We start from the raw sequence: 24,949 nt of genomic DNA on the forward strand, positions 1-24,949 counted from the left end.
GGGTGACCTTATTCAAACATACAAGATCGTGAGGTGTCTTGATAGGGTAGCTATTGGGATGTTTCACTAGTGGCAGAATCACAAAGAGGGGACGCAGCTCCAAGGTAAAGTGCAGATCTTTTCAAACTGAAGTTTGTTTCTGAGGGTAACGAATCACTGGAATTCTCTGCAGCCACACCGCCCCCCCCCCCCCCCCCGAAGTGGTGGAGGTCGAATCTTTCAATATATATGAGCTGGAGATACATAATTGTTTGAAAGATCAAGAAATCCAGGGCTACGGTAAACTGATACTGGAGAGGAGTTGAGACGAGCATAGAGAACCATGAATGGTGGAGCAGACGAGGGGCTGAATGGCCTACTCCTGATCATGTTTTCCTGGTCTCCTGAAGAACTAACGCCAGCAGCCCATCCCAGCCAACATTCCCAGCACACTGATCAACTCAAACTGCTCCAATGGACAGATCACATCCCTCACATCCCCAACGAGAAACCTCTATCCTGCCTATCACCCACGGTTATAAGACAACAGAACAATCCTATGAAAGGATGGACTCTGGACCACATTATGGCTTTTCTCATTCTTGTTTACTTGCACTCAACGTTCTCTGTAACACTTTACCCGGCATGGTTATTGTTTCCCTTTCTATTAACTCAATGTGATGAAATGATCTGTGTGGGTGGACTGCAAAACTAAGTTGATATTTCTTAATGTACCCTGATATATGTGACAATAATAATCCAAATTATACTAGATTCACAAACTGGCCACTTACTCTGACCTCCACTGGAAGAGAATTCACAAGGCCAGAGAAAAATTTTCAAGGATGACCTCAAAAAATCATAATATCCTCACAGATTGACAGGAATCCTTGCCTGTAACTGCTCCAAATGGCGGGCAAGAATTGTGTGCTTTAAAACTGTCGAACAGGAGCACACAGCATATTGGAAAGAGCACAGAACATCCTAAACTCTCCCCATTCCCACCTCAACCAGGTTAGACACACTAAATACACTGCAGATGCTGGGGTCAAAGCAACACGCACAACACGCTGGAGGAACTCAGCAGGTCAGGCAGCATCCGTGGAAATGAACAGTCAATGTTACAGGCCGAGACCCTTCGTCAGGACTGAAGAGGGAGAGGGCAGGGGCCCTATAAAGAAGGTGAGGGGAGGGTGGGAAGGAAAAGACTGGTAGGTGCCAGGTGAAAAACCAGTAAGGGGAAAGATAAAGGGGTGAGGGAGGGGAAGCAGAGAGGGGATAGGCAGGAAAGGTGAAGAAGGAATGTAAGGGGAAAGCACTATGGTTGTAGAAGGAGGCGGAACCATGAGGGAGGTGATAGGAAGCTGGGAGAGGAGGCAGTGTGAAGCTGGGATGGGGGAAGGGAAAGAGAGGGAATTACCGGAAGTTGGAGAATTCGATGTTCATACCAAGGGGCTGGAGACTACCAAGATGGTATATGAGGTGTTGCTCCTCCAACCTGGGTTTGGTCTTCCCCCATCCCAGTTTCACTCTGCCTCCTCCTCCAGCTGCCTAACACCTTCCTCATGGTTCCACCTCCTCCTACTACCCACAGTGCTTTCCCCTTGCATTCCTTCTTCACCTTTCCTGCCTATCCCCTCCCTGCTTCCCCTCCCTCATCCCTTGAATCTTTCCCTTTACTTGTTTTTCACCTGGCACCTACCGGCCTTCTCCTTCCCCCCCCCTCCCCCCACCTTCTTTATAGGGCCCCTGCCCTCTCCCTCTTCAGTCCTGACGAAGGGTCTCGGCCAGAGACGTTAACTGTTCATTTCCACGGATGCTGCCCGACCTGCTGAGCTCCTCCAGCTTGTTGTGCGTGTTGCTTCAGTCAGGTTAGAGACTGCCAGTCCTATACCAGCCTCCCCAGTCACCTCTGAGCTGGACTGGATGCTGAGACTGCCAAAGAGCAGTACTGAAACTGCTGGTCGGAAGTCAGACTCATTCAGGAGCACTGCAGCTGGGACGTTGGCAGGTGTCAAGGCCTTTCCTATGCCCAGCACTTCCAGTCCTCACTTGCTAACACATAGCTAAAGACAACTCTAGCCAAGATCGCTCCACTCTTCGGACTCAACACATTAGCAAGTATTTGAGCCCTGTGTTTTACTGCTATTGTTACTAAATAATTTTATTAAGTTCTGAGAGTCCACAGGAACAGGAGCAGCCTCAGCCAAGGCTAAACAACTCAAAAACAAACTAACTGGAAGCTTTGATGAAGCCTTTTGTGCTCAGAAACTGGCAGTCATACAATAAAGTTACTTTTCTAAAGAAAGTGTTTATAGATCCGACTCTGTTTGGTGAACCTCACCCAGGCTGAGTGAGAAAATACCAGAGCAAATCCTGTCCACTGAAAGAAAGGAAGTGCTGGAAATGTACTATTTGTTAAACAAAGGGACTGGGATAAATGGGGCAAAGGTAGTGATTTAGCTTGCAGTGCACAATCTTGAGGGGCTGAATGGCCTCTCGTCTATATTCTTAAACAGCCAGCTGCACAACTTCCACCAAAGGGCCACCTGAGAGAGATCACTGCCAAGTTCCACCCCTCTTCCTTTTAAGATCTTTAATTTGATTAATTTGCCCTGCTTCCTTCATAAAACGTAAGTTCTACTTTTCTGTCTCCTAACAATTCTTCTCTAAGATGTTATTCCTTGTACATTTGTCCTTGCCTTGAACTAATAGTCAGATATAGTATTTTAGCTGGTAAAAACACTGAGAAACTCAAACATTACAGAACATCCTGAGCTTGAGAACTTTTACCCAGTTACATCAGCTCCTGATTTTACTCCCACCCCAAGCATGTACTTCTGTCACATTAGTGCAAAATACTGCTAGGACAAGTCCTTGAAGTGCCTCAAAGGCGTGTGTCAGGGACTTCCTTCCAAACACACAACTTCCAACTCATCAGACAAAATGCCAAAGCAAACCTGTAGTCTTCAAAATACAGTTGAAGCCAAAAGTTTACATAACACCTTAGCCAAGTACATTTAAACTCAGTTTTTCACAATTCCTGACATTTAATCCTAGAAAACATCCCCTGTCTTAGGACAGTAAGGATCGTTACTTTATTTTAAGAATGTGAAATGTCAGAATAACAGTAGAAATAATGATTTATTTCAGCTTTTATTTCTTTCATCACTTTCCCAGTGGGTTAGAAGTTTACATATACTTTGTTAGTATTTGGTAGCATTGCCTTTAAATTGTTTAACTTGGGTCAAACGTTTTGGGTAGCCTTCTACAAGTTTCTCACAATAAGTTGCTGGAATCTTGTTTCATTCCTCCAGACAGAACTGGTGTAACTGAATCAGGTTTATAGGCCTCTGCACACTTTTTTAGTTCTGCCCACAAATTTCCTATCGGATTGAGGTCAGGGCTTTGTGATGACCACTCCAATACCTTGACTTTATTGAGCTTAAGCAATTTTGCCACAACTTTGGAGGTATGCTTGGGGTCATTGTCCATTTGGAAGACCCATTTGCGACCGAGCTTTAACTTCCTGGCTGATGTCTTGAGATGTTGCTTCAATATATCCACATAATTTTCCTTCCTCATGATGCCATCTATTGTGTGAAGTGCACCAGTCCCTCCTGCAGCAAAGCACCCCCACAACATGATGCTGCCACCCCCATGCTTCATGGCTGGGATATTCTTCCATTTGCAAGCCTCACCCTTTACCCTCCAAACATAACGATGGTCATTATGGTCAAACAGTTCAATTTTTGTTTCATCAGACCAGAACATTTCCCCAAAAAGTAAGATCTTTGTCCCCATGTGCACTTGCAAACTGTAGTCTGGCTTTTTTATGGCTGTTTTGGCGCAGTGGCTTCTTCCTTGCTGAGCAGCCTTTCAGATTATGTTGATATAGGACTCGTTTTACTGTGGTGTTACATACCCCGTGGGTATCTTGTGACTGTCTATTGACCATGATGTAATGGAGTATCTGGTGAGCATGATGTAATGGTCTTGTGATGGTGGGGTGATGTAATTTCCCGCCAGTGTGAGGTCACATGATGTAATTTTCCTGCCAGTGGGAGGTCACGTGACACCTGTTCCAACGAGTATAAAACAGGAAAGCCTGCTCTGACGCAGGTCAGTTTGTGTTGAGTCATCGTGTAATTCATCAGTTACTCCGTTATGCTGCGTATTTGTCTCATGACACAGTTTCGTTTTACTTTCTATTGTAAGGTACAGAATCGTTGTGCCAGCAGCTTTGCCAGTTTGTTTAATGTATTTTTGATTTAAGTTTAAAGTCTGAGTATTGGAGAGTGAAGACTTTACTGAAGTACAGGAACCTAAAGGATTGAGTAAAGTTGGTGTCGTCGGTGGTTTAATACAGGATCGACCTTATTGAATCTTCATTGAGGAAATAGTGACCTGCATCTGAGATAACCCCTACCTGTAAGAGTAGAAAGGGTTGTGCAATGTTCATTCACCAAGAAAAAGGTCAATTGCTTTAAGCCATTTTTATTTCCTTCGTCGTGAATCCTTCAGACAAGGCATATTTCGGCTGGGAACAGCAGTAACATCACATTGTCGAGGAATTCGTTATTTCAGGAAAATCTCTCCTAATTGACTGTATAAATCATTTGGACTTTTGCATTTACCACTTTAAGACTGTGTTCGCATTTACCACTTTAAGACTGTTCCAGGGTTGCCGTATAGCAGTTGACTTGCGGTCAAGTTAGTTGTTTGTTTACTTCTCATTTTTGTTGAGCAGAGTTTAATAAATTGTTTATTTGTTTATACAAAACCTGACTTAATTCTATATTCATTGTTGCCTGATGCGTATCAGAACAGTGGATATAGATACTTGTCTACCTGTTTCCTCCAACATCTTCTCAAGGTACTTTGCTGTTGTTCTGGGATTGATTTGCACTTTTCATGCCGAAGGACGTTCATCTCTAGGAGACAGAAGGCGTCTCCTTCCTGAGCGGTATGACAGCCGTGTGGTTCCATGGTGTTTATACTTGCGTACTACTGTTTGTACAGATGAACGTGGTACCTTCAGGCATTTGGAAATTGCTCTCAAGGATGAACCAGACTTGTGGAGATTCACAACTTTTTTTCTGAGGTCTTGGCTGATTTCTTTTGATTTTGTTTGTAAACTTCTGACCCACTGGAAATGTGATATAGTCAATTAAAAGTGAAATAATCTATCTGTAAACAATTGTTGGAAGAATTACTCATGTCATGTACAAAGTAGATGTCCTCAATGTCTTGCCAAAACTATAGTCTGCTGATATGAAATCTGTGGAGTGGTTAAACAATGAATTTTAATGACTTCAACCTAAGCATATGTAAACTTCTGACTTCAGCTGTTCATCTCTTGATTAACAGAGGAGAGACTCGGAGGTGAAATAGCAAGGAATTTTTCATTATACTGAGCAGAGCTTTTAGTTACAAGGGAAAATCATATCAGATCTTGACTCTTGGAATATAGGATCAGCTGAAGGCCATTCAGCCCAAGTCTTTCTGCCTAGTCTGTAGTTTACATTTACCAACCACATGTCTAATTGTTACTGGATTCACTATGGGTCTTTCCTGTCAGGGGCAAGCAGGGTGACAGTGTTAAACTGTGGCTCGGATTGGTCACGGAGTCACAGAGCACTACAGCACGGAAACAAGGCCCTAGGCCCTCCTAGTGTGGTGTTTTTGCCTAGAACTATCAACCTTCACCCAGACCACAGCCCTCCATGTCCCTCTATCCAACTACCAAACTTCTCTTAAACCTTACTTCCTCAACAGTTTATTCTAAATTCACACCACCCTCTAAGTGAAGTTTCCCCTCAGGTTCCTCTTAAACATTTGACCTTTTACCTTAAAGCTACGATCATTCAACCCTGGGGGGAGGGGGCTTGCATGCACTATCCCCTCATAAGTTTGTATACCTCTATAAGATCTCCCCCTCATCTTCTTGCACTCTGGGGAATAAGGTCCTAAGCTATCCAACCTATCCCTATAACTCAGGTCCTCGAGTTCAGGGCAACATCTGTGTGAGTTTTCTCTGCATCCACTCGAGCTTATTGATATTGCAAGGTAAAAGATCTTTGCCTTTAGTGTTTAGTGTAAAGACCACCTTCACACGTACTTCAGGCAGAAAGGGGTCAATGACTGGAATTGGTTTATCATTGGTACATGTACCAGGATACGGTGAGTAGTGTGCGGCTGCAGGCCATCCAGACAGATTGTTAAGCACGCAGAAGGTAAGAGTACAATGAGAGTTACAGTGTTTGGAGAATGTACTGCGTGTGTGTCGTCACAGCTGCCACTTCCTTAACAACTCAGAATGAGATCGCTGAAAGGATTCACGGGGCCACAAGAGTTTACCCGGACGCTGGAAATCTGGAGAACCACGCACAAAAGGGCGGGTGAACTCTGCACGTCAGGCGTTATCTATGGAAGGCAGGGAGCCATCCAGACAAATCACTCAGTGTGTCAAGTAGTAAAAAGGAAAACAGGTAAAGGCTTGTTTTCCCTTCATAGATACTTCCTGACCTCAAAGTCCCTGCACCACATTCCCACTGATTCCAGGGAATCACTGCATTTGGATGGTGCAAGAGCCTCGAGCTCATGTGTCAAGAGGTATACAGAAGCCCTGTGTAGGAGGGTATTATCTCTCAAATGAACCCTCACACCTAACACACCAGGACCCTCCGGTCCCATCTTGTAGAACAGAGCCGCCACCTCAGAACTAGAGTGGAGACAAATTACACTGGACAACCAAGATTTTGTTTCCTGAATACCTTTAGGTGTACCTTATGAATTTTGGGCTACTGATCATGAAAATCACCATGAAATTTCCCTATCATGCACCATTTTTAAAATAAACTTATGCTTATTATTTCAATTCATAATTCAAGTCAATTAAAATGTTGCCTGCAATGTGAGCTGGAAAGTTTCCTTCCTTGTCCAGGCATGCTTGGGCATGCTTAGGCTGCTGCATGGCAGGACAGGTTTTAGTAATAATTACTGGGTTCAGGACTGTAAGGATGGAATTTGCTGTCACCAGGCACAAACATTTCTGTGAAGGATTTTGATATTTGATTCAGGTGCTTCCCAGAATAACTGGTGCAAAGGTTAAGGAAACATTTTTGTTGGTCCACAAATCAAACAGGTCATCAATGACAGGCGATTTGAAGAATTTCTAGTGGGACCGGAGAAAATCACATGGAGGTATTCAAGGAAGTTGTTGAAATTTTTCTCGGCATCTACAGAGCACCGAACTACATGCAGCTGGTTGGAAGCATGCTTCAAACATAAAACCACGAAATGCAACATGTCACTAAAGATTCATTTTCTGCATTCCCATTTAGACTTCTTCCCTGCAAATCTCGGTGCTGTTAGTGACGGGCATGGTGAAAGGTTTAACCAGGACATTGCGGTCATGGAGAAAAGATACCAGGACATCTGAAATCCATCAATGTTGGCGAATTATTGTTGGACACTTAAGAGAGAAGCCTCAGACACTGAGTACAAACGAAAATCATTAACAAAATATTTTAAACTTGGTTGAACTATAGCAAAGCATCAGCACCATTATGCAATTAAACACATTATATTCAATAAAAGTTAATTCGTTGTTTCTCCAAATTCCTATGTGATGCAAGTACAGTATTCTGAAATTATATTTGGTTTCATCTTCAAGCAGCCTATCATAAACAAAAAAAATTCTGAGGAAAAAACACTTGAAAAAATTTGCTGTTATCTATGGTTCTGAGGCTTTGCCCAAGGAGATACAGGCTTCTGCTTGTAAGATATTTTAAACAGGTCTATCACTGCATCACAGTCAAGAAACCAACTATGAATCTTGTTGGAGTAGAGAGTGAGACAGCTAAGCAAAGCTGATCAGTAACAGGACTGATCCAGATGCTGAGAGAGCAAGTTCCTCACTTGCACAACAGATTGAATGTAAACAGCCATCTTAGTATGCCACCAGCCCCTCAAACAGGAGCGGGAGTACGCCGCCAGCCCCTCAAACAGGAGCGGGAGTACGCCACCAGCCCCTCAAACAGGAGCGGGAGTACGCCACCAGCTCCTCCCTCAAACAGGAGCGGGAGTACGCCACCAGCCCCTCAAACAGGAGCGGGAGTACGCCGCCAGCCCCTCAAACAGGAGCGGGAGTACGCCGCCAGCCCCTCAAACAGGAGCGGGAGTACGCCGCCAGCCCCTCAAACAGGAGCGGGAGTACGCCACCAGCCCCTCAAACAGGAGCGGGAGTACGCCACCAGCCCCTCAAACAGGAGCGGGAGTACGCCACCAGCCCCTCAAACAGGAGCGGGAGTACGCCACCAGCCCCTCAAACAGGAGCGGGAGTACGCCACCAGCCCCTCAAACAGGAGCGGGAGTACGCCACCAGCCCCTCAAACAGGAGCGGGAGTACGCCACCAGCCCCTCCCTCAAACAGGAGCGGGAGTACGCCACCAGCCCCTCAAACAGGAGCGGGAGTACGCCACCAGCCCCTCAAACAGGAGCGGGAGTACGCCACCAGCCCCTCAAACAGGAGCGGGAGTACGCCACCAGCCCCTCCCTCAAACAGGAGCGGGAGTACGCCACCAGCCTCTCAAACAGGAGCGGGAGTACGCCACCAGCCCCTCAAACAGGAGCGGGAGTACGCCACCAGCCCCTCAAACAGGAGCGGGAGTACGCCACCAGCCCCTCCCTCAAACAGGAGCGGGAGTACGCCACCAGCCCCTCAAACAGGAGCGGGAGTACGCCACCAGCCCCTCAAACAGGAGCGGGAGTACGCCGCCAGCCCCTCAAACAGGAGCGGGAGTACGCCACCAGCCCCTCAAACAGGAGCGGGAGTACGCCACCAGCCCCTCAAACAGGAGCGGGAGTACGCCACCAGCCCCTCAAACAGGAGCGGGAGTACGCCACCAGCCCCTCAAACAGGAGCGGGAGTACGCCACCAGCCCCTCAAACAGGAGCGGGAGTACGCCACCAGCCCCTCCCTCAAACAGGAGCGGGAGTACGCCACCAGCCCCTCAAACAGGAGCGGGAGTACGCCACCAGCCCCTCAAACAGGAGCGGGAGTACGCCACCAGCCCCTCCCTCAAACAGGAGCGGGAGTACGCCACCAGCCCCTCCCTCAAACAGGAGCGGGAGTACGCCACCAGCCCCTCAAACAGGAGCGGGAGTACGCCACCAGCCCCTCAAACAGGAGCGGGAGTACGCCACCAGCCCCTCCCTCAAACAGGAGCGGGAGTACGCCACCAGCCCCTCAAACAGGAGCGGGAGTACGCCACCAGCCCCTCCCTCAAACAGGAGCGGGAGTACGCCACCAGCCCCTCAAACAGGAGCGGGAGTACGCCACCAGCCCCTCAAACAGGAGCGGGAGTACGCCACCAGCCCCTCAAACAGGAGCGGGAGTACGCCACCAGCCCCTCCCTCAAACAGGAGCGGGAGTACGCCACCAGCCCCTCAAACAGGAGCGGGAGTACGCCACCAGCCCCTCAAACAGGAGCGGGAGTACGCCACCAGCCCCTCCCTCAAACAGGAGCGGGAGTACGCCACCAGCCCCTCAAACAGGAGCGGGAGTACGCCACCAGCCCCTCAAACAGGAGCGGGAGTACGCCACCAGCCCCTCAAACAGGAGCGGGAGTACGCCACCAGCCCCTCAAACAGGAGCGGGAGTACGCCACCAGCCCCTCAAACAGGAGCGGGAGTACGCCACCAGCCCCTCAAACAGGAGCGGGAGTACGCCACCAGCCCCTCAAACAGGAGCGGGAGTACGCCACCAGCCCCTCAAACAGGAGCGGGAGTACGCCACCAGCCCCTCCCTCAAACAGGAGCGGGAGTACGCCACCAGCCCCTCAAACAGGAGCGGGAGTACGCCACCAGCCCCTCAAACAGGAGCGGGAGTACGCCACCAGCCCCTCAAACAGGAGCGGGAGTACGCCACCAGCCCCTCCCTCAAACAGGAGCGGGAGTACGCCACCAGCCCCTCAAACAGGAGCGGGAGTACGCCACCAGCCCCTCAAACAGGAGCGGGAGTACGCCACCAGCCCCTCAAACAGGAGCGGGAGTACGCCACCAGCCCCTCAAACAGGAGCGGGAGTACGCCACCAGCCCCTCAAACAGGAGCGGGAGTACGCCGCCAGCCCCTCAAACAGGAGCGGGAGTACGCCACCAGCCCCTCAAACAGGAGCGGGAGTACGCCGCCAGCCCCTCAAACAGGAGCGGGAGTACGCCGCCAGCCCCTCAAACAGGAGCGGGAGTACGCCGCCAGCCCCTCAAACAGGAGCGGGAGTACGCCGCCAGCCCCTCAAACAGGAGCGGGAGTACGCCGCCAGCCCCTCAAACAGGAGCGGGAGTACGCCACCAGCCCCTCAAACAGGAGCGGGAGTACGCCACCAGCCCCTCCCTCAAACAGGAGCGGGAGTACGCCACCAGCCCCTCAAACAGGAGCGGGAGTACGCCACCAGCCCCTCAAACAGGAGCGGGAGTACGCCACCAGCCCCTCCCTCAAACAGGAGCGGGAGTACGCCACCAGCCCCTCAAACAGGAGCGGGAGTACGCCACCAGCCCCTCCCTCAAACAGGAGCGGGAGTACGCCACCAGCCCCTCAAACAGGAGCGGGAGTACGCCACCAGCCCCTCAAACAGGAGCGGGAGTACGCCACCAGCCCCTCAAACAGGAGCGGGAGTACGCCACCAGCCCCTCAAACAGGAGCGGGAGTACGCCACCAGCCCCTCAAACAGGAGCGGGAGTACGCCACCAGCCCCTCAAACAGGAGCGGGAGTACGCCACCAGCCCCTCAAACAGGAGCGGGAGTACGCCACCAGCCCCTCCCTCAAACAGGAGCGGGAGTACGCCACCAGCCCCTCAAACAGGAGCGGGAGTACGCCACCAGCCCCTCAAACAGGAGCGGGAGTACGCCACCAGCCCCTCAAACAGGAGCGGGAGTACGCCACCAGCCCCTCAAACAGGAGCGGGAGTACGCCACCAGCCCCTCAAACAGGAGCGGGAGTACGCCACCAGCCCCTCAAACAGGAGCGGGAGTACGCCACCAGCCCCTCAAACAGGAGCGGGAGTACGCCACCAGCCCCTCCCTCAAACAGGAGCGGGAGTACGCCACCAGCCCCTCAAACAGGAGCGGGAGTACGCCACCAGCCCCTCAAACAGGAGCGGGAGTACGCCACCAGCCCCTCAAACAGGAGCGGGAGTACGCCACCAGCCCCTCCCTCAAACAGGAGCGGGAGTACGCCACCAGCCCCTCAAACAGGAGCGGGAGTACGCCACCAGCCCCTCAAACAGGAGCGGGAGTACGCCACCAGCCCCTCAAACAGGAGCGGGAGTACGCCACCAGCCCCTCCCTCAAACAGGAGCGGGAGTACGCCACCAGCCCCTCAAACAGGAGCGGGAGTACGCCACCAGCCCCTCAAACAGGAGCGGGAGTACGCCGCCAGCCCCTCAAACAGGAGCGGGAGTACGCCACCAGCCCCTCAAACAGGAGCGGGAGTACGCCGCCAGCCCCTCAAACAGGAGCGGGAGTACGCCACCAGCCCCTCAAACAGGAGCGGGAGTACGCCACCAGCCCCTCAAACAGGAGCGGGAGTACGCCACCAGCCCCTCAAACAGGAGCGGGAGTACGCCACCAGCCCCTCAAACAGGAGCGGGAGTACGCCACCAGCCCCTCAAACAGGAGCGGGAGTACGCCACCAGCCCCTCAAACAGGAGCGGGAGTACGCCACCAGCCCCTCAAACAGGAGCGGGAGTACGCCACCAGCCCCTCAAACAGGAGCGGGAGTACGCCACCAGCCCCTCCCTCAAACAGGAGCGGGAGTACGCCACCAGCCCCTCCCTCAAACAGGAGCGGGAGTACGCCACCAGCCCCTCAAACCTGCCCCGTTATTCATGGTTGATGCTGGTCTCAACTCCTCTTCTGCACCAATTCCCTCATAACCCTCAATTCCCCAATCATTCAAACAGTTATCTGTCCCTACCCGAAATACGTCCAATAATCTGGTCTCTATCACCCTCAGGGGGGCATAGAACAATAGAGATTCAGTAATTGATTAATCATTGTCACATGAACAGAGAGATTGGGAAAACCTGTGTTTTGATGCTATCTATATAGGGGGAGGTACCTTGGCAGGTTAGAGAGAAGGGATACAAGGATAGAAACAAAAGACAAAGAGTAAGGCAGATGAAAGAAGGGGAATAAGAAAACAGAGCCAATGGAGAGATTTAATGTAAGGAAAGTGTAGGAAGTGAGTTAGGAGCTCACTTTGAATGTACCTGTTGCTGAGAAAAAATCCAGGACCTAACCACGAGACCAGGTAAATGGCAACGATGTGTTATAAATGACAGAGACCCGCTAAAACAATCAAAGCTGGTAACACAGTATTCAGGGCATTTGACTTTTAGGCAGGATATGAAAGAGAAGGGAAAAAACTGCAATTTGAGTGAAATGGTCTAAGTGAAGAAGATTTTGTGTTCACTTTGTACAGAATAAAAAAAATAGCAAGGGAAAGAAGACAATGTGCAGGCCCACAAGACGAAGTCACACAGCATATCAAGAAAACAATGGGAGCAGAAATGCATTAATCATGAGTATCTTTAATCTTCACGTGGGTGGCAGATGGCAGCCATGAGAGTGAAGTTACAGAGTGCATTCTGGATTGTTTCCTGCGGCCGTACATTAGGGAATATGCCACTTTGGAGACTGTAATGAGCAGCAAAATAGATCAAAACAAATTATCATGAACTAAACGTAGCTCAAGGATAAATTCTTCAAATTCACGAGAATTAAGAAAAAAATAATGAGAATCAGTGAACATGAACTGGACAAATGGATTGGAACACCAGGTGCTGCAGATGCTGGAATCTTGAGCCAAAAATCAAACTGCTGGAGAAACTCAGCAGGTCGGGCAGCATCTGTGGAGGGAAAATGGACAATTTATGTTTTGGTTTGAGACCCGTCAACTGGATTAGCATTCTGGCTTTCGGTCTCGTTGAGGGGTTTCGGCCTGTAATGCCTGTTTCCCTCCACAAGGAGGGCATTAACTTGGAAAAGAGCACATAAAAGGAGTAAACTAGTGAGAAACACAAAAACCTCAGAAAGGATAGAAAAAGGACGAGGGAGTTCAAGATGAAGATTGGCACTTAGAGGAAGAGGTTGGGGAAGTACTTACGGGGAATGAGAAATGGAAGAGGTATTGACGGATATTTTGCAGCTGTCCTTACAACAGAAGTCATGAACATCCCATTAATAGTTTAAAAAAAAAGATGCAGGTGAGCAAATAAATTCACAGCCTCCCTAAGAGAGTAAATATCAGAGAAACTAATTAAGTGACCACTTTGCTGAGTGCCTACACTCTGTCCACAACAGCCTTTCGGAGCTCCTAGCTGCTGCTGTTTCAGCTTCTCTTCCCATTCGCACACTGACCTGCTGCCCTCACCCACTGCCATAGCGATGCCAGATGCAGACTAGAGGTATCCTGTTCCGCCCAGGTAGTCTGCAACCCAAAGTTACGGGTGGGGCAGTTTCTAATTTGGAGAAATGCTTCCTTCCTCTCTCTCTCTCTCACATCCCCGTGCCTCCTTCCACCAATCAGCAGGCTGTCTGGCTGGCACGGCATTTTAAATTCGTTGCCAGCAGTTTGCAAACCCGCTTCAGCCACTCACATCTGAGGCCGTCACGTGGTCGGAATCAGGTGAACTATCACTCTCGCAGGTCGTGAAATTCATTCATCTGTCAGTTTCAAAAAATTAAAACCAGTGCAAAAATGGAATAGCAAGCGACTCTTCATGGGTTCACAGACCATTCGGAAATTTGATGATGGAGGGAAGAAGCTGTTTATAAAATATTGAGTGTGTGTGCGCCTTCAGGCTCCTGTACCTCCTCCTTGATGATAGTAATGAAAAGATGGTGTGTCCTGGATACTGTTTTCTTGAGACATCCCTTTTGATGATGTTCTTTTGCCCGTGATGGAGCTAGCTGAGATTCCAACCTTCTGCAGCTTATTTTGATCGTACACATTGGAGCTTCCAAAACAGGAAGTGACGCACCCAGTCAGAATGCTCTCCCTGGTTCATCATTAGAGGTTTCCTAGAGTTACTGGTGATGTACCAAATCTCCTCAAACTCCTAATAAAGTATAGAAGCTGGCATGCCTCTCCATTACTGTATCAGCCAGGAGATATCCTCTGAGATGCCGATGACCAGTAAGTTGAAGCCACTCGCCCTTTTCACTGCTGGCCTCTCTATGACAACTGTTGCGTTTTCTCTCAACTTCCCCTTCCTGAAGTCCACCATCCACTACTTAGTCTTGCTGATGTTGAGCACAAGGTAGTTGGGCGGTACCACTCAACTTGTCAGTCGATCTCACTCCTGCATGCCCCTCATCACCACACAAGACTCATGACAACTCTCTGACCAGCAAGTGCTTGGAAGCTCAGTCACTTGAGTATATTCAAGACAGACCATTAACATTTAGGACTTTTAAGTGACTGAAAAGTGGAGCTGAGGCATAAGATTTTAATGGCTGCTGGAATACGAACAAACAGCCAAATGGCCAATTCCTGCTTCTGTTGTTACGGATCACTATTGGCCATCTGACTGTCTGTGTCCGGGTGAAGGGTCTCAAGCAGAGGCATCCCTCCATACATATATTTCCCTCCATACATGCTGCCTGACTCACTGAGTTCCTCCAGCATAAAACATAGGACATAGGAGCAGAATTAGACCATTCGGCCCATTGAGTCTGCACTGTCATTCCATCAGGGCTGATTTATTATCCCTCTCAACACTGTTCTCCTGCCTTCTCCCCATAACCTTTGACACCCTGACTCACCAAGAACCTATCAATCTCCACTTTAAATACACTCAATGATTTGGCCTCCACAGCCATCAATGGCAATGAACTCCACAGATTCACCACCCTCGAGCTAAAGAAATACCCCCTCATCTCTGCTCTAAATAGATATCCCTCTACTTTGATGCTGAGCCCTCGGGACCTAGACTCGCCCACTATAGGAAACATCCACTCGTCTAGGCACCAACATTCGAGTGGTTTCAATGAGATCCACGCTCCCCCTCATTCTTCTGAACTCCGGTGAGTACAGGCCTAGAGCAAGTATAGGCTCATGTTCTCCTTAAACTTCTCACCTTTCCCCTCTAGTTGTAGTCCCACCCAACCACAGTGGAAAAAGCCTGCTTGCATTTACCCTATCTATATCCCTCATAATTTTGTTCACCTCTATCAAATCCCCTCTCAATCTTCTGCTTTCTAAGAAATACAGTCCTAACCTATTCCATCTTTCCTTACAACTTAGGACCTCAGACCTAGCAACACCGTTGTAAATTTTCTCCCCGTAGGTAGGTGACCAAAACTGCATACAATAAGGTTTCACCAATGTCTTATACAACTTTAACATAATACATCATCTCCAGTACTCAATGCTTTGATTTATGAAGGCCAATGTGCCAAAAGCTTTGTTTACGACACTATCTACCTGTGATGCCAATTTCAACAAATTATTCATCAGTATTCCCAGATCCCTTTGTTCTACCACACTCCTCAGTGCCCTCCTGCTCACTGTATAAGACCTAGCTTGTTTGGTCCTACCAAAGTGCAAACCCTCGTGCTTGCCCACATTAAATTCCATTTGCCATTTTTCAGCCCATTTGTCCAGCTGATGCAGATCCCTCTGCAAACCATGATAGCCTTCCTGGCTGTCCACTACACCCCCAGTCTTGGTGTCATCCACAAACTTGATGATCCAGTTGATATAGATGACAAACAACAAAGAGCCCAGCACTAATCCCTGAAGCTCACCACTAGTCACAAGCTTCCAGTCAGAGGTAACCCTCCACTACCACTCTCTTGCTTCTGCCAGAAAGCCAATGTCTAATCCAAGTTACTACCTCATCCTGAATGCCGAGCGACTGAAGTTTCTTGATCAGCCTCCCATGCTGGACCTTGTCAAATGCCTTACTAAAGTCCATGCAGACAAAATCCACTACCTTGCATTCATCCACTTTCCTGATAACCTCCTTGAAAAACTCCATAAAATTGGTTAGACATGATCTACTTAACATCACAAAGCCATGCTGACTATCCTTAATCAGCCCATATCTACCCATATACTTATATATCTAGTCTATTACAATACCTTCCAATAACTTTCCCACAACTGAGGTCAGACTCACCGGCCTATAATTTCCTGGTTTATGTTTAGAGCTTTTTTTAAACAACATTAGCTATCCTCCAATCCTCCGGTACCTCTCCTGTCACTAAGGGTGTTTAAATATATCTGTTAGGATCCGGTTAATTTTTGTACTTGGTTCACATAGGGTCTGAGGGAATACCTGCTGTATTGGTAAGTGTACGGATGAGATGTGTGGGTATGAAAAATAGATACGGCAAGGAAATGGTTAACGTTTAGGGATTTGTGGGTCTGTCCTGTTTTGAAGGTCTACCTGTGTGTTGGGCAAATTGGCCCTTGATACTAGATAAAGGGCCAACAATGTGACTCCTGTCTACCTGATAACATGGCCTGAAGGCAAACTAAAAGTGCTGATTTGTGTAAAAGTAATGAATCACCTTGTCTCTGAAGATTGTTTTTTTTACATTGGGTTTGTTTGTAAGATTAATAGAATGCATTGTCCCTGGGGAGGCAAAGGCCGGTTGTTGAAGGTCACCTGACCAAGAGGTTATAACAATTAACATTACGGAAACAGGCCATCTTGGCCCTTGTAGTCCGTGCCGAGCCCAACACAGTCCAAGATTTACTTCATCCACTGAATATCCTCAACAAATCCTTGAAGCCCCCTTCATTCAGCTCTGATACTTCCCCATCCATCAGTACATTGACTGCATGCAGCCTTTTCTGCTTTCCCGCACCAACAAACATCCCTGGTTTAAATGGCCAGTCCCTTAATTTCAAACAGTAGTCCCGTGTTCCAGATTACCCCACAAGAGGAAACATTTTCTTTACATCCATACTGTCAAGAGCCCCCAGGATTTTACCTCACATTATATCTACGAGGCGTCTCTTGTTCATTTGGTGGATAAGCTGAGCCCGGTTTCCTCACAAAAGCATAATATGCACACAAAAGAGACTTGGTACACAATATGATTGGCTGATTAGACATTTGCATTAGGGAGGTGAACAGGCACACATGGTCACTGAGTGTACGATGATGAGAATCAGGGGCAGTTGTGCACCAGCCCCCTCTGTGCCTTGCCTCGAACTTCGGGTGTACTGAAATAGCTGCAGAGGATTACAGGATTCCCCCCGCTATCCGAAGGTGGAGCGTTCCTATGAAACTGTTTGTAAGCCGAAATGTCATAAAGCAAAGAAGCAATTACCATTAATTTATACGGGAAAATTTTTGAGCGTTCCCAGACCCAAAAAATAACCTACCAAATCATACCAAATGACACATAAAACCTAAAATAGCACTAACATACAGTAAAAGCAGGAATTATATGATAAATATACAGCCCATATAAAGTGGAAATATTGTATGTACAGTGTAGTTTCACTTATCAAACTTGGGAAGACAGCAAGCCAAGATTGATTTGGAGAAAAAAAAATTGGCACGTACACGCATGTGCACGTATACTCCTACGCACGTACACGCATAACTAAGTACACGCATGCGCAAACAACTGCCCGCACAAGGCTTCATGGTCATTGTAGTCTTTCTCGGGGTAAACACACATATAAAGTGGGCGTCTTTTTTCATAAAAGCGAAAATCCTCTGGTTAGTGAAAACAGGTACTAATGTAGGTCTTTCATAACAGCGAGCTGTCATAAAGCAAACGTTCGAAAAACGGGGGCCACCTGTACACTGCCATTCACCCACTGTCACTTCACAGGGCTCAGAAGTACAGGGAGATTCAGCAGAGAAACAGACCCTTCAGCCCATCGAGTCCACTCTGGTCATCAACCACCCATTTACACCAATCTCATACTCTCAACCACCCGCAGATTCTATCGCTCCCCTACACACAAGGAGCAATTCACCCATTAATCCTCACCTCCTCAGGATGAGGGAGTAAACTGGAGCACCAGGAGGAAATCCATATAGTCACAAGGAAAACGTGAAAACTCCACACCGACAGCGCCCAAGGCCGGGACTGAACTGCGTCTCTGGTACTGTGTGGCAGCAATTCTATTAGCTGCGTCACTGTGCCAAATATTATTAAATATTATTAAGTATTTGGCATCTAAAATGAAGAAGCATTCTACACAGCAACACTATGAAATCTGATCTTTAAGGCTAAATCATTGTCATTTGAGTTCTCTTACAACATTCCAGGTCAGAGGCCCTTCCTCAGGCTCTATTGACCTCAGCTCCCTGCTCGCTTCTTGGAAAAATACTTCCCAACTAGGAAAGGATTCACCCGTGTTTCCACAGCCCATTTATCCCATCCAGAATGGCCCAAAGCTCCCACATAGCCCACAGCAAACTTCAGCACGTTGGACTCGAAAGCTTCTGCGGTGAGAGCTCCCCACGCCCCTCATCTATTCCCTCAGTCACCACTCTGCTCTGTAAACACTCTAAACCACTGTGCACAACACTGTTTTCATTCTAACTGCATGCCAGGGAGAGAGAGAACCTGTGGGTTGTCGAATCTCGGATGAAATGCGAGGCTTTTGGGGTAACTTTGGTCTGTGTCTTCGCTATTGCTTAGCTCATGCCTGTGCTCAGTATCGGGTATATTTTATTTGTCGGTGGGGGGAGGGGGGATCTTTGCTTGCTGCCGCTTACACGCGTGAGGAGAGAGCTGGGGGGGGGGACTTTGGGGTTCTAACGTTTAACTGTCGCTCATTCTTTCGGGCGCTCCTCTGTTTTCAGGGATGTTTGCAAAGAAAAAGAATTTCAGGATGTACATTGTATACATTTCTCTGATGTTAATTTTGACCTTTGAACCTTTGATATTATGCACATTTATTCCATATCTATATTTTAACATATAACTTTAGTTACAGTATTCTTTATTATTATTGAATGTTGCTTTTTGTTCCACATCATGACAACACATCACAGCAAATTCCTAGCAATACACACAAAATGCTGGGGGAACTCAGCAGGCCAGGCAGCATCTGTGGAAAAAAGTACCATCGACATTTCTGGCCAACACACTTCATCAGCAATTCACTAACGTATATGGCATATAAAGTCGATCTTTGATCCAGTCCAAATGCAGACCAATGAGACGGTGCAGATTGGCAAAAATGCCAGCATGGATGTAGTGGGCTGAAGGGCCTGTTTCTATTTGATTCTATGAATCTGTCCCTCAGACAGTCGAGCACAAGACTCGGCAGAGAACTGCCCGCTGAACCACGGTTGCACTCAACAGAGAGGCTCTTCCCCAGCAGGCCAACTCCACCACGTCAAGCAGTGACTACCTCCAGCACCAGGAGCCAGAGCAATGGGCGTGAACCTGTGACAAAGCCTGGAGCTCAGGCTTGCCAAGACCCCTACACTTCCTCCCCCACTACCATTCATGGCCCTAAACAGTCCTTCCGGGTGAGGCGACACTTCACCTGTGAGTCAATTGGGGTCACATTCTGTGTCCGGTGCTCCCAGTGTGGCCTCCTGTGTATCGGTGAGGCCCGACATAGATTGGGAGACCGCTTCACCGAGCACCTATGCTCCATCTGCCAGAAAAAGCAGGATCTCCCAGTGGCCATTTTTTTTAAAATGGGAAGTTTTTAAATTAAACTTCCCATTCCCATTCCGATACACCCTATCCTCGTTATGTGCATCTTCAGACAATGCAGATTCACAGTTATGCGAGGAGCACTGCTTTCCCGCCAATACAAGTCACGTGCGCGGCCTCACAGTCTCACTGTTGGGATGAGAAGCACCGCTTTCCCGCCAATACAAGCCAGGTGCGCGGCCTCACAGTCTCACTCCCACCAGTCTCGCATTGGTTTTGGCAAGGTGTGGATGTGTGATCTTGTGCTCTTAAACTTTTGAGTTTTTACCTACGGTGCAGTGATTTTGTGCTACTATGCCTCCTATGCATCCGATGTCAATTCCTGGGCCATCAGCCGAGCGGCAGAGAACTGCTTTAACACTTGAAAAAAAGTTGTAAACTATAAACAGCGAGGCATCGGGTGAAGGTAACACAGCTCTGGGACACTACTACCGGGAACAGAATCTTGCCTTTAAAGTTCTTTTGTTGCTTGACAACCCGCTAGCACATCCTAAACATTTGGACAGCATTCATCCTAACATAACAGTGTGTTTCCTGCTACCTACCACAACATCGCTGATTCAACCACCCGACCAAGGTGCGCTCCACATTGAAGGCGTATTTTTTGACGACGAACTATCTCTCAGATGCTGCAAGCAACAGAGGATTTTGAAAATCCCGGGAGTTTACCAACGGTGAGGGAACGGTGGAAGTCGGAACACTTGGCACAAAAGGCGATGGACATGGACCCAAGTTTAGAACGGAGTCAGCAGTTCAGTCGTTCCCTGCCATCAACCCTTCTTCCCTACAAGCAAATTTATGCTGAAAAACAAAATGCTGCCAAGCAAACAACCCTCACCACTTTCTTCAAACCGGTGTCATCTCCTGCTGCCGGCAGTTCTGAGTCTTCCTTCAGCCCTTGCTGTGCTTGATGATCCCGACAACCCACAACCGTCCACCTTATCCATGTAAAGCTGCCCAACACCACAACAACCGCTCATCCCCCGGAGATGAGTTCTCACAACCACCACTCACTTGCCGCTGTCGGTGAGTACTGTACACCCTAGTATGTTAACTTCCTATGATTTATTACATTGAATATTACCTTAAATGGTTGAAATATGATACGCATGTTGCCTTGTGGTACTACTTTTGTGTCATATTGGCATGAAAATGTGAACAAATTACAGATAAAGCATATCTGGGAAGCCCTCTGGAACACATCCCTATTTTCTCCATTTAAATAATTATTCACATTGTGCGTTTTCATACTATGCGTCGGCTGCGAGGAGCGTATCCCCTGCATATAACAAGGACAGGGTGTATGTCTATCCACTGTCGTGATGAGGCCACATCCAGGTTGGAGGAGCAACACCTTATATTCCATCTGAGTAGCCTCCAACCTGATGGCATGAACATCGATTTCTCTAATTTCAGTTAATGCCCCCCATGCCCCCTCTCTTTCACTCTTTCCCATCCCTTTTTCCCTCTCTTATCTCCCTGCCCACCCATCACCTCCCTCTGGAGCTCTTCCCCTTTTTCTTTCTACCAGAGCCTTCTGTCTCTTTTACCAATCAACTTCCCAGCTCTTTACTTCATCCCTCCCCCTTCAGGTTTAACGATCACCTGGTGTTTCTCTCTCCTCGCCCCCCCCCCACCTTTTAAATCTACTCACGAGGAAATCTGCAGATGCTGGAAATTCAAGCAACACACACAAAATGCTGGTGGAACGCAGCAGGCCAGGCAGCAGCTTCAGGATGAAGGGTCTCGACCAGAAACGTCGACGGTGCTTCTCCCTATAGATGCTGCCTGGCCTGCTGTGTTCCCCCAGCATTTTGTGTGTGTTGTTTTAAATCTACTCCTCAGCTTTTTTTCTCCAGTCTTGCTGAAGGATCTCGGCCTGAAACGTTTATTCTTTTCCTGGATGCTGCCTGGCCTGCTGAGTTCAACAGCATTTCCAGCATCTGCAGATTTTCTCTTGTTTGTGACCCAGACAATGTACCAGGTGTATCTTGTGTTATGAATACACCAGAGAAAGCAATTAAAAAAAATATCTGCAGCAGAAACTCAGTAGGTCAAGTATCATCTGTGAGAGGAGAGGAATTGTCAATTCAAGTTCAAGTTATAAATAAAGCAGTTTAATTGTCATTTAACTATACATATGAATACAGCCAAATGAAGCTGTGTTCCTCTGAAGGACATCACCAACACACAGCACACATCATCACAACCGCAGAAAAAGTCAAAATAATAACAATATTGACCCATCGTGGAATTCATTGCTGTGGAGTTTAAGACATTGGGTATATTTAAAACAGAAGTCTTTGATTAGTAATGGCATTAAAGCTTTCAAGGTGAAGGCAGGAAGATAGAGTTAAGAAGGATATTAAATCGGCTATGATTAAATGACAGAGCAGACTCAATGGGCCAAATGGTCTAATTCTGCTTCTATGTCTTATGGCTTTACGGGGTGATATTCAATACTAATATATGCGCTTGTATACAGGAGGACGGGGCCTCAAAGCCGTGGTCATCGGGTCAGCAGATGATATCAGTGGGCTGGGGTCTCTGGACTTTATAAACTCATACTTTGCGTCGTTGTGTTTGACTGCTATTTTATATGGGTTTGTTGGCTTGTATGGGAGAGCACTGGGCATCAAGCCACAGTGTTGCGGTGGGGGGGGGGCATCAGGACTCTTTTATACCATGAATATTATTTCAAATGTGTGACTGTTGGTACGGTGTTTTGCACCTCAACCCTAGAGTAACGTTATCTCGTCTGACTGTATTCATGTACGGTCAAATGGCAACTTAAAGCAGGGTTTCAACCCGAAATGTCGACGGTTCCGTTCTTCACACTGTGTGACCCACTGCTCCTGCAGCGGGTTGTCTATCTCTCATGACAATCCTCTTTTGCACATTCCGATAAACAGAGCAGAACGTGTTGATAACTGATAGCAGAAGTCAATCAAGATCTGGGATGACACAGAGAGCCACGAATCCCAGTGTAGGCCCTGGAACGGTGGATCAGTGTGAGGGCTACTCCTTCCCGCTCCTTGTCACCTTAAGTGCGGGGTCAGGGGGTCACGAACCCTGCAACCCTCAGTCTGGTAGGTGAATGTGTGTTATGCTTCCCATACCCTCAAGTATAGGGGCTCCATAACTCATCTGCCCCACGACTGTTAAAACCTTGCCTCCTAACCTAGAGAGAAGTGAAGCACTCAGAGTCTCACAGTCCGCTAGAGGTAAGATGTGCTCCAGTCCTCCGATGCCAGGAGAAGAAGCCCACTCAATGATGAGCCGCTGCCCTAATATGGAGTTGGAGCTACTCGGCTGTCGGGAAGGAGGGGAGCGTGACAGCTTTGTAAACATCTGCCTCGGGCTCCAGCCGGTCTTCACAGCTTGGCCTTCTCAAGCGAGCTGGCACGGCAAGAGCACACAAGTCCGACTCAGAACAAACAAAACCTCTCCCCATCGAGGGGGAAACGTCTACATTCCACAGCCCGAGCGTCGCTCTGCTGCAGAAACCTGCTTCCCTTCAAGTGCTGAGCAGGGAGCTGCAGAGTTTCTCAAGCTGGCGTCAAAACAGGTCACTATATTTTTTAAAATCAGAGAATTAGACATCGTTTCTGAGGAGCCGATCTTTTGCGAATGTCCATGAAAGTTTTGCAAAAGCAAAGGATGAATGCTTCAGAGTGAATCGATTGGAACCTCCCCGGATTAAAGGGAAAACCTGTTGTACTATTTGGGGCTACGCAGGGTCGTAGGGAGGAGGGTTCCTCTGGCGAGGTGTCTAGACCTCAAAAGACGGGGCCGGTTATTCAGGAGAGGGGTGACAGGACACTTCTGCACCCAGAGACTCAAAGCGGCTCGGCTGCCTCCTATATTCAAGACCCACCTGGGTGGATTTTTGGATACGAGGAGAACCTCTGAATCTGGGGCTAGCATGGGAAAGTGGCACTGAGGCAAAAGTCCTAATATTAACTGATAAAAGAGTCACAAAGAGCCAAGTGGCCTCCTCTGACCCCATTTCTTATGCCGCAAGGTGTGGTAGATCTACCGCCAAGAGTTGTTAGGGCATATTCTGGATTTGGGGTGTATAGCAAATATCAATACATACAAATGCTGGAGGAACTCAGCAGGCCAGGCAGCATCTGTGGAAAAGAGTAAACGGTCAACGCTTCGGGCCAAGACCCTTCAGCAGGGCAGGTTCAGGACTCCCCACACACAGCCGTGGAACAAGACGAACCACGGAACCCGTTCAAAGAGAAAAACACACCAAACTCCTACCAACGCGCACAAGAGAAAAGACAAGTGGTGGAAACAGCAGCCAAAAAAAAGAGCAAAAAAAAAACACAATATAAGAGACAAAATCGAAAGGCAGATTTCAGTTCAGCTCAGTGTTCCTTAACCTGCCGGCTGCCCCCGATTCAAAATCATCCAAACCGTCGATGAAAAGGAAAGAGAGCAGCCAGAAAAACTCTGTGGTGTCAGATCACGAAAGAGCTGGACAGTGAAATGGCAGAACAAACCACACAGGGTCAGGCCTCTGCTGAGTGAGTCTCTGTCCATCAGGCCTGCGGTGTACGTGAGTGGGGGGGGGTCGACGGGAGGTGAGGAGGACTCCGACTGGTGACTCACCGATCTCAAGATCAGGAAGGGGAACTTAACACTATAAACTGTGGCCCCTGACTGAAGGTCAGGGCATGTAGGGGCTCGGTGAAAATTACCGCGATGATCCCCAAAGTTAAATGGCCCATCAGAAGGGCAGGTTTTTCACACAGAGGGTAGTGATGTCTTTATCTGGAATAAGGCACAAGAGGAAGTGACAGAGGTAGATATACCAGGGGTGATTGATAAATTCGTGGCCTAAGGTAGAAGGAGATGAGTTATTTACTTCAAACTGTCTGCATAATCCCTCAAAGAGTTGACTTGCACGTGCATGTAACGAGAGCTGTATAACTCATCTCCTTCTACCTTAGGCCACAAACATATCAATTACCCCTTGTAATTGCAGCTTTTAAAAACACTGGACAGGTACTTGGATCAGAAAGGAGAGAGATATGGGCCAAAATACGGATAAAGGGTTTCACATAGCCAGACATCAGGTTTAGCATAGATGAGGCAAACCAAAATGGCCTCTTTCTGTGACGGACAGCTCCGTAACACCAATGCATCTCAATATTTGGTCTCACTCCTAGTTGGTTCAAAGCACAGGGAGTCCCTCAGTATCAAAACTCGGCTGAAAGCACTGCCCTCCCTCCCCCGCCAGGACCC

The 24,949-nt window shown here is 48.2% G+C and overlaps 1 protein-coding gene across 6 annotated transcripts in view; it reads right to left on the reverse strand.

Moving 5' to 3' along the window:
- The window catches only part of tacc1 (transforming, acidic coiled-coil containing protein 1), a 218,478-nt gene that overhangs the window by 138,507 nt on the left and 55,022 nt on the right, over positions 1 to 24,949 (reverse strand). The gene's annotated exons all lie outside the window — the stretch shown is intronic.

Source organism: Hypanus sabinus, chromosome 1 (genome assembly GCF_030144855.1).
Source record: "Hypanus sabinus isolate sHypSab1 chromosome 1, sHypSab1.hap1, whole genome shotgun sequence".
Classification (NCBI taxonomy): Eukaryota; Metazoa; Chordata; class Chondrichthyes; order Myliobatiformes; family Dasyatidae; genus Hypanus; species Hypanus sabinus.